This window comes from Narcine bancroftii, chromosome 5 (genome assembly GCF_036971445.1).
Source record: "Narcine bancroftii isolate sNarBan1 chromosome 5, sNarBan1.hap1, whole genome shotgun sequence".
Lineage (NCBI taxonomy): Eukaryota > Metazoa > Chordata > Chondrichthyes > Torpediniformes > Narcinidae > Narcine > Narcine bancroftii.
The window spans coordinates 211,408,548-211,424,806 of record NC_091473.1 but is presented as its reverse complement, the minus strand read 5'-3'; the positions used below and the strand labels follow the sequence as shown (position 1 = coordinate 211,424,806).

The window sequence follows — 16,259 nt, the reverse complement described above, 5'->3', positions numbered from 1 at the left end:
ACCCCACATCCCTGCCTTCTCCTGTCAGAGACTCTCTGCCCTCTCCCCCAGTACCTTTCAACTTCTTTCTCTTCTTTACTCCCACCTGCATCCATGTATGGCCTCTTAACAGTTCACCTATGCTGGTTTCCCTGACCATCTCTCCTTATCAATAAACCGACTTTTTCCACATTCCTGATGAAGGTCCCACATCCAAATCGTCAACTGACTTTCCCTTCCTGTGGATGCTGTGTGTCCTGCTGAGTTTCTCCAGCACTAATGTGCATTGCATCTTATATTCCATCCCGACACTCTCCAGCCAGGTGGCATCAATATCAACCTCCATTTTCTGTTATCCCTGTTCCCTCTCCTCCAGCTCCCCACCCCCTTCACTTCCTTCTCCCATCAGATGTCCTTCTCAGCTTCTACCCTCCCATCAGTGTCCACATTTAAGCGTCTGCTACCCCCCTCCCCTCACCTTTTTATTCGGATATCTGTCTCATTTTTGTAACTCTTGGCGAAGGGCTCAGCCCCAAAATGTCAACTGTCTTTTCCTTTCTATGGATGCTGTGTGACCTTCCCTCATCATCTGAAAATCCAGAGGTTGCATCACAGAGTTTCAAATTTAATCAACTGAAAGCACCAAAGGGAACTTGCACAGCTAAGTCTCGTCAAGCAGTTAATGACATTGATGTGGACTGTCTGGTTTATGATCCCAGCCACAGACTGTAGGACAGAATAAACACCTCCCCACACAGGGAGAAGTTGAATGGTCTTTCCCTGGTGCAAATTCAACAGTGGGCCTGCAGAGAGGAGGAATCAGCGAATCCCTCTCCGCACTTGCTGGGAGAGAATGGTTTCTCCCTAGTGTGAACTCTCTGATGCCTCCGCAGGTTGGGGGAATCATTGAATCGGATCCCACACAGGGAGCATATGAATGGTTTCTCCCCAGTGTGAACCCGCTGATGTACCCGCAGGCCGGAGGGCTGTGAAAAACACTTCCTGCACAGGGAGCAGGTGAATGGTTTCTCCCCAGTGTGAACTCGTTGATGTACCTGCAGGCCATAGGGCCGAGAAAAATGCTTCCCGCACAAGGAGCAGGTGAATGGTTTCTCCCCAGTGTGAATTCTCTGGTGCCTCAGCAGGGTGGAGGACTGAGAGAACCCCTTCCCACAGAGGGAGCAGGTGAATGGTTTCTCTCTGGTGTGAACCCGCTGATGTACCTGCAGCTGGGAAGGCCAAGAAAAGCACTTCCCACACTGGGAGCAGGTGAATGGTTTCTCTCCAGTGTGAAGCCACTGGTGTTCCTGCAGGCCAGAGGGCTGAGAGAACCCTTTCCCACACAGGGAGCAGGTGAACAGTTTCACCACAGTGTGAATTCTCTGGTGCCTCAGGAGATGCGATGCTCAAGTGAACCCCTTCTCGCACAGGGAGCAGGTGAATGGTTTCTCCCTGGTGTGATCTCTCTGGTGTTGTACCAGGTGCAAGGATTGAGTGAACTCCTTTTCACAAGCACAGCATTTAAAGGCTCTTTCCCCTGAGTGAATGTTCTGGTGTTGCAGAAGGTTGGATGACTTGGTGAACCCCTTCCCACACACGCGGCAGGTGAATGGACTCACCCCAGGGAGAACACACCTGTGCTCCTTCAGGTCCTTGGTGGTTTGAAAGTTCTTCCCACAGTCAGAGCAGAGGAATGGGCCCCCCCTAGTGGGGACACTGGTGCTGCAGCAGGGCCTCAGAGTTGGCAAACCCTCCCCACACTCGGAACAGGGGAATGGTCTCTCCCCAGTGTGAGAGCAGGGATGCTTTTCCAGCAAATCCACAGAAAGCACCGCCTCACTTTGGAGTATTTTATTTGCTCTATCACAGGTCACCTGACCCTCCATATCGGCCAATGGGCTGAAATCCAGTTCATGTACTCAACAGTGTTGAGTTTCTCAGTGCGGTGATTTCTGTGCTTCTCATCCACCGAGAAAGCTGGCTGATACTATGGCCCTGAGGAATCCAAGCTGAGTGTCAGACCTCAACGTGGCATTTTCTGAAGCTTCCTGTCTGGAAACACACCACTTTCTTAACCCTGTAAAGAGAAGATGATGGAGTGAGAGAGATCAAGGCATTCTCTGCAGCCAATGTTCCAGAACGACACACCCTGGAGGCAGGACCAGCAACACGTCGAATCATGGAAGTGTCCTGAACTGTGAGGGAGGATCAACAGGTAGAGTGAAATTTAGCACAAAGAAACGTGATATGTTTCAATGGGAAAAAGAAGAGGCAACAAACATTAGAGTAAGGAACTTATTATAAACCCAGCATTTACAACATTAAACACATGACGATGAGAAATAGCAGGAATTAAGATTTTTAAGCAGAAGGCTCATGGTAGTTTTTGTTTCAGAGGACGATGACCACCATATTAGCCAGAACCCTTGATGGTCCAGAAACTGCTCAACAAAATGCATGTAAACTGCATGCCACCCCCCCCCCCCCCCACCACCACCATCAATTTTCCAATGTAATGTCAAAAAGATATACATCTTCCAACGAACCAATCGATCCCACCCAACCTACCAATCGGAACCCACCCAACCCACCAACAGTCGCATTAGAGACCTGTCACTCAATCGCTATCACTCTAGTGACGACATCCTAGTGTCAGTCATGTTCACTCACAAACGCTCTCAGGGCTCCCTGAGCAGCAATGGTGGGGGGGCGGGGGGGTGGGATGGGAAAGGGGGTTCCTTTGAAAAGACGGTGGTGGCAACAGGAATTCAGATGCATCGAAGAGCTGAACAAGGTCAGAGGCCAGACAATGGGGCGGGGATAGGCAAGGTTCGGAGAGAGTACACAGATTTGGATTTTGGCACCCCCAGCAGAATCTCCCTCTCTCTTCCCTTTTCCCTCTGTCTCCTTTCCCCAGCTCTGCCTTCACACAGCCAATACCCCTCCCCCTATCAATTCTCACCTTTTGCATACCTATCATTCCATCCATATTCAATTCACACCTTTACTCTGTTCCACTACGCTGTGTACAGTTTATTTTTATTTTTATTGGTGGTAAATTCTGCCACGCACGCAGGATAAAGGAATCTCAAGGTCGTATGTGATGCCATGTATGTACTCTGGCAATAAATCTGAAAAGCTTTTTTAAATATATGAAGAGTAAAAGAGAGACAAATGTAGACATAGGAGCAATAGAAAACAATGCTGCAGAAATTGTAATGGAAGACAAGATGGCAGAATGAATGAATATTTTGGATGTCTTCACTGTGGAAGACATTAGCAACATACCAGACTCTCACTGCTTTCTCAGAAGAGGTGAATGCGGTCAAGATCATGAAATTTTAATACCACTGTTTTAATTGTATCTATATGACTAGTTATGTACACGGTTTCATAACTCTAAGGGAAATGGGCAATGACAATTTTTCTCAAGCAAAATAATTCAGTAAATAATTGGGTCCAGAACAGTGGTTCTCAACCTTCCCTTCCCATTCACATATCACCTTAAGCAATCCCTTACCAATCACAAAGCACCTATGGCATGGGGATTGCTTAAGGTAGAATGTGAGTTTAGGAAGGGCAGTTTGAAAACCACTGGGCTAAAGGTACTCCCCTGGTTCTCTTTGAAATGAGAATTACAGGATTAACACCATCTGAAGTTTTATTTGGGAAACCATTACGTACGTACCTCTTGGGCAACTGCTAAGAATATAGAAGCTTGTTTGGATTTACTTGCCGATTGAAAAGATGATTAGCTATTTTCGACAACTAACTGATAAACTTGTTCAACCTAATGCAGGAGGGTGTAATGGATAAGTTATGCACAGGCATGTACCAATTATTAAACAAATGGGTTGCATATCTACATATGGGATGCTTACTAACTTTCCTGCCTGATTATTGTGACACCTCCAAGCTCGGTGCTCTGTTTGATTAAATAGTATTGCTACCACAGGAACTCCCTGACCACTGTGGAATGGTAACTGGGTACAAACCCAACACTGAGACACTCTCGTGGTCTTAACATATAGGAGAAACTTTACATTTACAGGTTCAGAATGCTCAAAGGGAGGAAGTCCAACTGGAAACAACATTACCTGGTATCCAGCCAGAAGATATGTTTTGATCAGGAATTGGGAACAGAAGAAGTTAGCAACTAAGTGGAAGGGTCTGTTCCAGGTATTACTTACTACACCCATGGTAGTAAAGGTCAAAGGGCAATCCCAGCAGATACATTTTATCCATGAGAGAAGGGAGAACTCGTGATGTCACCGAAACCTGAGTTGCTTATAAACAAGAACACCATGGACACTGTATATATTGTTGAATTGTGGGGTTATATTCTGGGATTTTTGTTATACTTCAGGTCATTGGGATTACGGGTCCTTCCACATGTCCAAGTGAGAACGGCATGACAAAACATATTTGTGTACGTCTCTCCTATATGTTAAGACCCATATGTCACAGTATTGGACTTGTATCCAGTTACATTCCACAGTGGTCAGGGAGTTCCTATGATAGCAGTACCATTTCATCAAATGGAGCACCAAGCTTGGAGATGTCACAATAATCAGACAGGAAAGACGGAAAACATCCCATATGTAGATACGCAAGCCATTTGTTTAATAATTGGTGCAGGCTTGAACATAACTTGTTCATCATCCCACCATTAGGTTGAACAAGTTTACCAGTAAATCATGACAGAAACTCAGCTGATCAAACAGTGTCCTTTATGTAGCAAAGGTACAAATACATAATGACCTTTTGGGCTTGAGCCCTTCATCAAGGTACAAGAGAATGTCGACAGGTGCCCAAATAAAAAGATAGGGGGAGAAAGGCAGGGTAGCAGAGGCAGGAAATAATAGGTGGAGAAATGAGGGAGAGGACAGTAGCGATCAAGAGGAGGAGGGATGGGTGGGTGGGTGGAGGGGAAAGGGAGGGGAGAACTGAAAAAACTAGAAAGGGGAGGGGAGAGATGAGCAAGTTAGCAGAAAGCAGAGAAGGTGATATTAATGCCATCTGGCTGGAGAGTGCCCCGATGGAAAATAAGATGCTATTCCTCCAATCTGCATGTGGTCTGGGTGGGATTGTGCACAAGGCCATGGACAGACATGTGAGTGTGGGAGTGCAACTCAGAATTAAAATGATTGGTTACTGGGAGGTCTCTGTCATAGTGGACAGAGTAGAGGTGGTCAGCGAAGCGATCTGCCACTCTGTGACTGGTCTCTCCAATGTAGAGAAGGCCACACAAAGGGAGCACCAGATGCAGTAAATCAGTCCTGTGGATATAAAAATGAAGTGAGAGGGTGCAATTGTTGCATTTCCTGCAGCCACAGGAGAAGATACTGGGGGGGGGGGGGGGGTGGTGGGAAGGACGTGGGGATGGATGAGTACACGAGGGAATCATGGAGGGAGCGGTCCTATGGAAGGCCAACAGTGGAGAATGAAAAATGTATCTGGTGGTGGGATCCTGTAGTAAGTGCTGAAAATTCTGGCGGATAATGTATTGGATGTGGAAGCTGGTTGGATGGTTGGTGGTGATGAGGGGGATTCTATATACTTTTTGTCTGGGGGCAGAGGGGGCCAGGGCATATGAGTGGGAAATGGAGGAGATGCGGATGAGGGCTAAGTTGATAGTGATGGAGGGGAAGCCACACTTAAGGAAGAATTCAGACATTTCAGAAGATCTGCACCAGAAGACCTCATCTTGGGTACAAATGTGACAGAGATGGAGAGAAAGGAGCTGGAATCCTTGCAGGCGACAGGGTGTGAGGAAGTGTAGTCAACGTAGTTGTGGGAATTAGAGGGTTTGTAATACATGTCAGTGGAAAGCTTGTTTCCTGAGATGGAGACAGAGATCCAGGAAGGGATGGACCAGATGAGTTTGAGATCAGGGTGGAAATTGACAAGCTCATTGCGGGTGCATGAGGCAGCCCTGATGTTGTCGTCGATATATCAGAGGAAGAGTTGAGGGGTCTTGCCTGTGTCAGCTTGAAGCATTGATTGCTCCACAAAGCCCACAAACAGGCAGGCATAGCTGAGATCCATGCAGGTACCCATGACTACTTTGTTAATTTGGAGGAAGTGAAACAAAGTAAAAGGAGAAGTTATTTAGAGTGTCTGCCAGGTGGAGGTAAAGGATGATGGTCGGGTCTTTGGTTGAGGAAGAAAAAAGTGCCTTTGGACATTCTGTGTGGGGAATGGAGATATAAAGGGATAAGACATCCATCATAAAGAATAGGTGGTCCAGTTCTGGGAATCTGGTCATTAAAGAATTGGAGGGCATGTGAGGTGTCATGGATATAGATGGGGAAGGATTAGTCCAGGGGAGAAAAGATAGAGTCAAGATAAGATAAAACTAGTTCAGTGGGGCAAGAATAGCAGAAACAATGGGTCTGTCGTATGGATGTTTCCATACCTTGGATAGAAGAAAGAAATAGGCAGTGCAGGACTGGGAGACAATGAAGTTGGCAGCCATGGGGTGGGGGCGGGTGGGGGTGGAGGTGGTTAGAGGTGATGAGGTTGGCGACGGTGTTGGAGACAGTGGCTTGATGTGTAGTGGTGGGGTCCTGTGGGAGGGGTCAACAGGAGGTGGTGTTTGAGAGCTGTCGACTGGCCTCGGCAAGGAAGAGGTCAGTCTGCCAGATCACCCTTGTCTGTGCATTTTATGATAAGGTTGGGATTATTGTGGGGAGAGTGGAGACAGAGCATTTTGAGGTGGTGAGATTAGAATACAGGTTGGGGGGGAAGTTGGTAAAGTTGAGGCGGTTGATGTTTTGGTAGCAGTTAGAAATAAAAATGTCCAGAGCAGACAGCTGGCCAGGAGGAAGAAAGCTTGAAGTGGGAGAAAGGGTCTTGGGTGGGGGGTGGACAGTCAAGGTCATGGAAGCCTGGAGGCCATGGAAGAAGAGTTTGGCATCGTGGCATGCGTGGAACTTACTTAGGTGTGGGCGTTGGGGGAAGGAAATGAGGCCTCTACTGAGGACCGAGGACTAACGTTTACTAAGGGTGGGATGTGCATGTGCAGGAGGATTAAAACTTGGACAGCAATTGATCATTGCACGAATGTCACTTTTCAGTTTGAGATAAACCCCCCCTCCCCACCTCGCACTGGGCCTCATGCTGGATACCAACAGCAATTACGCGCTCTGAATGGGACCTTCCTCAGTGATGGAATTAGGGCATACCCCTGGTTGCCCTCTCACTGGGAGGGATGCTATTATCTAACTTACATGGTCCCTGCCATCCATCACTTTTGGGAAATAGCTGATCACCCAATAATCCAGACAAAAAGGAAACGAGCTATTTCCGAAACCGAATGATCCTCTATGATCCTTTTCCCTAATTATGGGGTTGAGAAAGCTGCTCGGTAGGCAAGATCAATATGGTCAAGGTGTGATACGTTTTGATGGAAAGGAGGAGAGGTAACACAAACTGGAGAGCAACTTATGATGAACCCAGGATTTACTGTTATATGAGTTCAAGGTTTGCAAACCACATTTTAGTAAACACCTTTCCTTTTCCCTGTCTCCTTTCTCCCCATCCCTGCTTTCACAAAACCCAGCCTTCCCCGAAACATTCTTACCTTTCCTCTTTCCAGTCCTCTTATCCATATGTAATCAACACCTTTTGTCTGTTGGTCTGTTCTGCTCCCCAGGCTCTTTCTTTCCTTCTGTCCAGCCTTTTAATTCAAGTGCCTGCCGGCATTTTACTCACACCTTGAAGAAGGGCTCAGGCCCAAAACGACCATTGACCAGTGAGGCCGCACACAAACCCCTTATAATGGGTGCAGTGACACTGGGGAGAGACCATTCCCCTGTTCCAAGTGTGGGGAGGGATTCACCAGCTCTGAGGCACTGCTGCAGCACCAGTGTGTCCCAACTAGGGGCAGCCCATTCTTCTGCTCTGACTGTGGGAAGAGCTTTCAAACCTCCAAGGACCTGGAGCAGCTGTCGCCCCTGGGGAGACTCCGTTCACCTGCCATGTGTGGGGGAAGGAGCTCACCCAGTCCTCAGCACCAGAACATTCACTCTGGGGAGAGAGCCTTTAAATACTGTGTGTGCGAGAGGGGGTTCTCTCGATCCTTGCACCTGTTTCAACACTGGATTAAGTGACACCAGGAAGAAATCGTTCACCTGTTTCCTGCGTGGGAAGGGGATTATTCAGGCCTCTGGCCACACCTGCGGATTTGCACTGGGGAGAAACCATTCACCGCTCCCTCTGCAGGAAGGGGTTTTCTCAGCTCACTGACCTGTGGGCATACCAGCGGGTTCACACTGGGGAGAGAAAAACACGAGAGGCTTCAGGCACTGTGATTGTAGTAAAATACCGAAATACTGGAGGAACTCAGCTGGTCTATTCAGCATCAAAGGGAGACAAAGATATATGAAAGGTTACATCTTTGTCTCCTGAAGATGCTGAATAGACCAGCTGAGTTCCTTCAGCATTTTGGTGTTTTTAGTCACACTGGGAAGAGACCCTTCACCTGTTCCCCATGTGGGATCAGAATCAGCCAGTTCTTCACCATGTTGAGGCACCAGAGAGTTCACACTTGGGAGTAACCTTTCACCTGCGCCCTGTACAGGAAGTAGTTATCTCAACCCTCTGGCCTGCCAGCCTACCAGTGGGTTCACACGGGGAGGCACTGTTCTCTTGCAGCAAGTGTGGGATGGGATTTGCCCAATACTCCTCTCTGCAGAACTCATACCAGAGAGAGACCCCAGCTGGATCTGTACTGGGACCCCAGCTGTTCACAATTTACATTAATGATCTAGATGAGGGGATTGGATGTATTATCTCCAAATTTGCAGACGACACTGAGATAGGAGGGGTTGTGTGCACTGAAGAGGGGGTCAGGAAGCCCCAGTGTAATTTGGATAAATTGGGGGACTGGGCAGATACATGGCAAATGCACTACAATGTGGATAAATGTGAGGTTATCCACTTTGGTAATACAAACCGGAGGGCAGATTACTATTTGAATGGCAATAGATTGGGAGATGGGAAGTGCAGAGAGACCTAGGGGTTCTTGTGCACCAGTCACTGAAGGCGAGCATGCAGGTACAGCAGGCAGTTAAAAAGGCAAATGGTATGTTGGCCTTCATATCAAGAGGGTTTGAGTATAGGAATAAGGATACCTTACTGCAGCTGTACAGGGCCTTGGTGAGACCACACCTGGTTGTGTGCAGTTTTGGTCGCCTTATCTGAGGAAGGATGTTCTTGCAATGGAGGGAGTGCAGAGGTGATTCACCAGGCTGATACCTGGAATGGCAGGAATGACTTATGAGGAAAGATTGTGCAAATTGGGATTGTACTCGCTGGAGTTTAGAAGATTGAGAGGGGATCTCATAGAGATATAAAATTCTGGCAGGACTGGACAGAATGGATGCGGAAGGGATGTTTCCAATGGTGGGGGAGTCCAGAACCCAGGGCCATGTTTCGAGGAAAATAGGCAAACCATTTAGGACCGAGATGAGGAGGAATTTCTTTACCCAGAGGGTGGTGAATCTGTGAAATTCATTGCCGTAGAGGCAGGTTCATTGAATATATTTAACAGGGAATTAGATATATTTCTTCAGTATAAGGGAATTAGGGGTTACAGAGAGAAGGCGGGGATGGGGTACTGAACTTTAAGATCAGCCATGATCTCAATGAATGGTGGAGCAGGCTCGAAGGGCTGAATGACCTACTCCTGCTCCTATCTTCTATGTTTCTACGAGACTGTTCACCTGAACATGAGAAGGAGTTCACTCAGCCTTCCAGTCTATGGGGACAGTAGCAAGTTCACACAGGAAGAGATCAATCATCATGGACTGTCAAGATCTTTTCACTCCAGTAAGAACATCACATGCTAAAGGATGTGTTTAAGATGTAGGGGGAGGGAGGAATGTTAAGAGAGATGTTTGGGGCAAATATTTTACCCAGAGAGCAGTGAGCACCTGGAATGGGCTCCCAGGTGCATTTGGTTCTTGACAGACCCATGAATATGGAGGGAGATGCATCATGTGCATGCGGCAGTTTAGTTTAACTTGGTGTTTAGTTTAACTCAGTGATCTTTCTGCAGGTACAGACACATGGGCCAAAGGGTTGGTATTTCAGAGGCCTGTAGCCTGAGCTCCTCCTCAGTATTAGTTGGCCTTTTGCCCTTTTTCCCTGCTATTCTGGGGTTCCTTCTGTCTGTTGCCTTGCGTGGATGCTGCCTGATCTGTTGACTTGCTCGAGCATTTTGTGCATCGCTGCTGAGGTGGATGTTGTGGTGACCTCTGACCTGGTGTCTGTGTGGCTGGGCTTTTGTGACGAGATCATAAACCAGCCAGATGAGAGCATTGTTAACTGCTGGATAAGACTTAGCTGTGCAAGTAACAGGGTAATAGGGAAAACTGAAGGGAACCAAGAGATATAGAAGCTATCAATGCAGGGGGAGCAGAAGGGGGAGCAGAGATAGAACAGGGAAACCACAAGGACATCATGGAGATCGGGGAATACAATTATCAGACTTTTCCAAAATCGCTTCCTTCAAACAATGTCAGTAAGCCAGCCATAGGGTTTAGATCCCATGGCAATCTTTCCTACTAGCATGAACTGGTCCTTTCTTTCTTGTGTTTTTTCTCTCCAGATTTTTTCCCCACTTGGAACCACAATCTTTGTCAACAAGTTCGCTTGACTTATTTCCCCCCACCCCACAGACCATTCTTCTGAGCCTAGTTAGTCAGTGCTGCACTTATCTCTGCTTTCTCCATATCCTCGTCACACATTTTCTTTCTGTATTTCCCTGAATGCCTCACCAAATTTCTCTGGATCCAGATCTGTACCTTCTCCTCTTTAATCTAATAACTACACTGCACTGAATATTATGAACTTGGTGGACAGTTATCCCCACTCTGAATAGACCGAGTGCTCAGCCCAATTCCCCAAATAGTCTGAGTTCCAGCTCATTCTCAAATTCCCCACCCCCAATAGACTGAGTCCCCTGACTTAATGTTCAATCCACCCCCCACCCCACCGCCAAATAAACTTTCCCCTGACTTCCTGTCCAATTCCCCACACCACCCCCTCCCCCCACCAAATACAGTAAAGTTGCCTCTTTTTACTGCAAGTCTCTGTCCTGAGCAACTGTCCGGGTCTCGGTCTTTTTAACTGCAAATTGTAACGTGAATAAATGAAAATCTGCTCCAATGTTGAAGCAAGTGGCTCCAACAAAACAATTAACAACAAATACTGTCATAATTACACAGATGATCAGCTGCAACGAACAGAAAATGCTAACATCGTTATGTAAATTCATGTACCCACATATACACAGAACTTAGCAAAATAAACGAACTTACAAGCAAAAACTTCCTTCAAACTGAAATGTTCACAACATGGCTGCCCTAACACGTGAGCGCGACTGACCAATCAGATTAATTCTCAACCTGAACTATACATTCAACAGGCGGCCAGAGGGTGGTGCTGAGAAGCCCACGAGTCTACTGAAGTTGCCTCATTCCTGATCTCTCCCCAGATCATTCAACATTCTACTCCCCAGAAACTAGATCATCTCTCTTTCATCCTGATCTCATCCTGAATCAACAGTGCTACTCCATCATCAAGATTCAATTTATTATCATGTTGTAGCGTGTGGTGCAGTGAATAAAGCACAACATAAGTTGTCTGTGAGCTGAACCAACAGAACTTTTTAATGGAATCTTAGCAGGACTATAAATAATTACAGTTGGCGTGCTATCACAATCATCTTATCTCTGAAGTCACGTGCCTCCCAGAGTTCTTTGTGCCCCCAGCCACTGGAAACTCCTGATCCTGCGGGGGCCCACAATTATGTAGTTCTCCACATAGCTGACTCCCCCACCTCCAGAATTAAAGTTTGGAGGTGACACCACAGTCACGCCTATATGGCTAGAACAGACTGGTGGACATTCCCTGTGCTGAGGGTATATAGCTGATCTTGGACCACATGTGGCGGCTTAAGCTGATCTAGTGAAACCATTTCTTGTCTTCTGCCAATGTTTATAACAAATGTGGAGCCGTCATTCTGTACCAACTTGAAAGGACCTTCATATGGCCATTGCAATGGTGTCCTGTGCACATCCCTGCATAGAGACATAAAGGCAGTCCTTGAGTTCAGGCGGAATGTATGAAGTCGAAGATCCATGCTGGGTGGGCGGGACATACCCACCTTCTCCCTTAAGCATGCAAGTACCGAAGTGGGAGATTCCTGCTGCCCACATACTGCTGAAATGAAACCTCCAGGGACTATTGGGGGGGGCTCCATAAACCAATTCTGCAGACGATGTAGCTGTGGTGATACACCATTAGCATACTGCAGGGGACAATCTCTGTACCTGCAGAAAGATCACCAAAGGACAGACCACACCTGGCCAGCTGTCAATCAACTGACCTGAATAGACCAAACTCCACCTAGCCAGCTAGATCTTCCTTTGGTGTGGTATGGATACTGAAAAGTACCCAAGGCAGTTCATTTATCCAATCCAGTCCCTTAGGAAGTGTCATGAGAGCCATTTTCATATGATAGTGAAAACATTTCACTAAGCCATTGGACTTGGGATGATAGGCCATCGACTAATGCAGTTGCGTGCTACCAACTGTGAGATTATGGATCATAATCCGGACATAAACTGAGCTCTTGTATCAGAGCAGATATGCATGGGTAGTCCAAAACGTGCTATCCAATTAGTGGAGGTGTTGGAGAGTGGAACAACCTCAGGCCATCTTGTGAACCTGTCTTCTATTGTGAAGAAATAAGTAATGCCATTGGATGGGGGGAAAAGGCCGACGACGTCCACGTGGATGTGATCAAACCTGTGCAACATAGGTGCAAAAATGTGTAGTGGGTCTTTGGTGTGGTGCTGAACTTTTTGATGTCAGGCATTGGATGTACGTCCTTGCCCAAGCGCTGATTTGCTTGCGCAGGCCATGCCACATGAATTTGCCCACCATAAGCCTTGTTGTTATCCTAATTAAAGGGTGAGCCAAACTGTATACAGCGTCAAACACCCCCGACATTGCCACACAGCAGATACAATGGGCCTCAGTTGGCTGGTGGACATGTCACAAAATAGGGAGGCATTGGCTGGACAGCCAATGTATGTCCTCCAATTTCAGTCCCGATATGGCAGCCAAAATGTGGCCATCTCTTCATCTTCCTTCTGAGCTGCTGTCAAACCCATGTAGACTATACCGGGAGCAGGTGAATGGAGGGAAGCAATGGTGGTGCAGGATAACGTGTCAGTGACTAGATTGTTCTTACCAGCGATGTGTTTTATCATAGTTGTAAACTCTGAAGTGTAGGAGAGTTGTAAGTGTTGTTGAGCTGACCATGGATTTTACTTCTTGGTGAAGGCGAAAGTCAACTGCTTGTGATCCAAGTAGACCATTAATCATCTACCCTCTAGGAAATAGCGAAAATGCCATATGGTCAAGTAGAGGGCAAGGAACTTCCTGTCAAAAGCACTGTACTTTTGCTCTAGTGGTCTCAAGCTAGGGGCTTCCAGATGCTGTTGATGAGCTGCTCCAGGACTATGCCTAGGGCAGTGCCTGATGCATCCACTGTCAGAGACATTGGCACATCAACCCTCAGATGCACAAGCAAAGGCTCCCACTAGCATTCCTTTGGCAGTCTTGAATACGACCATGACTTCATCATTCCATTTTAGTTCCTTGGGATGTCTGGACAAAAGTTTGAAAAGTGGCTCCATAACTTTGGCTGCATTTGGCATGAAACGATGGTAAAACTTAATCATGCCAACAAACTCCTGCAGGTAGAGGGTCATGGAAATTTGCAAATCGTCTCAACCTTGGAAAGTAGTGGAACTGCTCCATGCTGATTGATGCGGTGGCCAAGGAAATTGATTGTTGTGAGGCCAAACTGGCATTTGGCCAGGCTGATCCTAACCCATGGTCATTTATCTGCTGACATAGTTGACAGAGATGGGCTCAGTGCTGCTATTGTGAGTGCTGGTGATAAGGACGTCATCCAAATATACAAATACGGAATCCAGGCCCTGGGTAACTGTGTCCATTAAGTCTCAGCCATATTTTTTAAACCGAAAGCATACGGAGAGTGGTGATATGTAATTACACCACTAGGTCACCAGGGGTCATCCCGGTGACCTTGTATATAAAGCAGTCCAGAGCTACAGTCTAGCCTTCCAGGTTTGTCTTGCAGAGAGACAAGACCTCTTAGTGTATATATTAGTTTATTAAAGCTGTCTTATACCCGCACTGCTGTTGTGGTTATTGTCAGTACAATTTAATAAACTAATATGATAGCTACTGGGATGGAAGCTGCTTCTGCTCCAATGCGCATTCCCAACTACCTGGAGACTCTTCCTGAGGAATGGAATCCGGGGATGACTAACACACAAGTGATTCCGAGGACAGAGACAGTGAGGAATCACTGTACTAGAATCGTGGTGGAATGCAGGGAAGACCACAGAAGTATGATAGGGCAGGTAAAAAATGGCCAAGAGCCCTGCCTGCCCGTGGGTTCGCCGGTACAGGCACCGCCGACCTTAAATCCCAGTCCGATCAGAAAGGGGCCACTACAAGTGCGGGTGGAAGGATCTCCACAAGTTGTGCTCCCGATCACCACATATGTGCAGAATTCCCAACCACTCCAGAGCCAGGGAAAGCAGACACCGGTACCGTCACTTCCCCAGCAGCAGTTTCCCCAGTACCACAGAGACCTGACGCTACCACTCGGATCCCCCCTAAGTCCACTGCAAATGTCCCAAAGCCAGAGACTCAGCCAAGCACCCAGGTTACTCCTCCAGTAGACACAAGCCCCACAGAGGCTCTACCAGCAGCTCCCAGTACCCCAGGTTTCATCCTTGCTACACCTAAGGGACCAGAGACTGCGGCTTAGCCATGTGCTGCGACAGACAGGCTGGAGCTCGACCCCAGAAATCCCGGAGACAGCATGCACTTCGGCCACTGGCAGAGATGCTTTCTGAATTACGTGGAAGGTGCTGAGGTATCAGATAAAGACCTATTAATGCTGTTGTTAGCCCAGCTAGGAGACCACTCTTACTCCCTTATACAGGATGCCAGGTCCTACCAAGAGGCAATGAGCATTTTACAGAGACATTACAGTAAGGGGCATAGTGAACTCCACTCCCGGTACAGACTCATGACCAGGTCACAACAAGTAGGGGAGTCTGCCAGAGACTTTATACTCTCTCTGAAAGACCTGGCGAGAGGCTGCAACTTTAAAGCAGTATCAGCTCAGGAGTATGCGGAGGACCTTATTAAAGACAGAATTGTTGCGGGCATACGGTCCACTGAGACGAGACATCGATTGCTGGAGAAAGGAATGGTGGGGCTAGATGAGGCAGAGACATTGCAGAAGCTTTAGAAAGCACCAGGAAAGAATTGGAGGAGTACTCACAGGACCCTGGGGCTGGGACAAACATCACACTGCTGGACTCTCTAGCCCCATGAAAAGAAAAGTATGCTGCCTCACAGGAATTCACAGCAGAAGCAGCACCTTGAGGGTCCCAAGTGCTTTTTCTGTGGACAAAGAAAGCACCCCAGAGCCCTCTGCTCTGCCAGAGAAAATGTCTGTTCCAACTGTGGAAAAGGTGGCAATTATGCAAAAGTCTGCAGAAGCACCCAAGGCCACAACCAAGGCCCATTCTCATGCTAATGAGAGGAGGGAAAGTTCTTCTTTCTCCACAGACAAACAGAAGAAGAAGAAGAAGAAGAATGCCATGTGCAGCCGGCCATCTTGGACAAATGCTACAAAGCAGAGGACACAGTCTTCAGGAGATTAATATGATGCCGAGTACTATCGGATGGAAGGATACGAAGGACACGCCAGACTTGCTTCCCTACACATGAATCAGGTGAGTCCACACAATTTATCTGATGCCACTTTGGGCATCAAAATTAATGATGTGAGGGTAAATTGCTTAATAGATAGTGATCTAGATAGATAGAGCCCACCTCACTGACAAAAGACAAAGGAGAAAAAACCCAACACCCAACCCCAACCAACCAATTTTCCCTTGCAACCGCTGCAACTGTGTCCGCCTGTCCCACATCGGACTTGTCAGCCACAAACGAGCCTGCAGCTGACATGGACATTTCCCCTCCATAAATCTTCATCCGCGAAGCCAAGCCAAAGAAGAAAAGAAAAAGAAGAAGATAGTGGAAGCACTGAAAGTTTTATTGACCAGGGGTTAGTGAATCGCCTTGCTCTCCCCACATGCCCAAGTGCGCACCAGATCCTTTTAGCAGCCAGTAGCCTTGGGGCTGAGGTA

General features: G+C 47.3%; 1 pseudogene; it reads right to left on the bottom strand.

The window, feature by feature from the left end:
* Positions 1 to 359: 359 nt before the first annotated feature.
* Positions 360 to 16,259, bottom strand: part of LOC138764691 (zinc finger protein 135-like) — a 62,166-nt pseudogene continuing 46,266 nt past the window's right edge.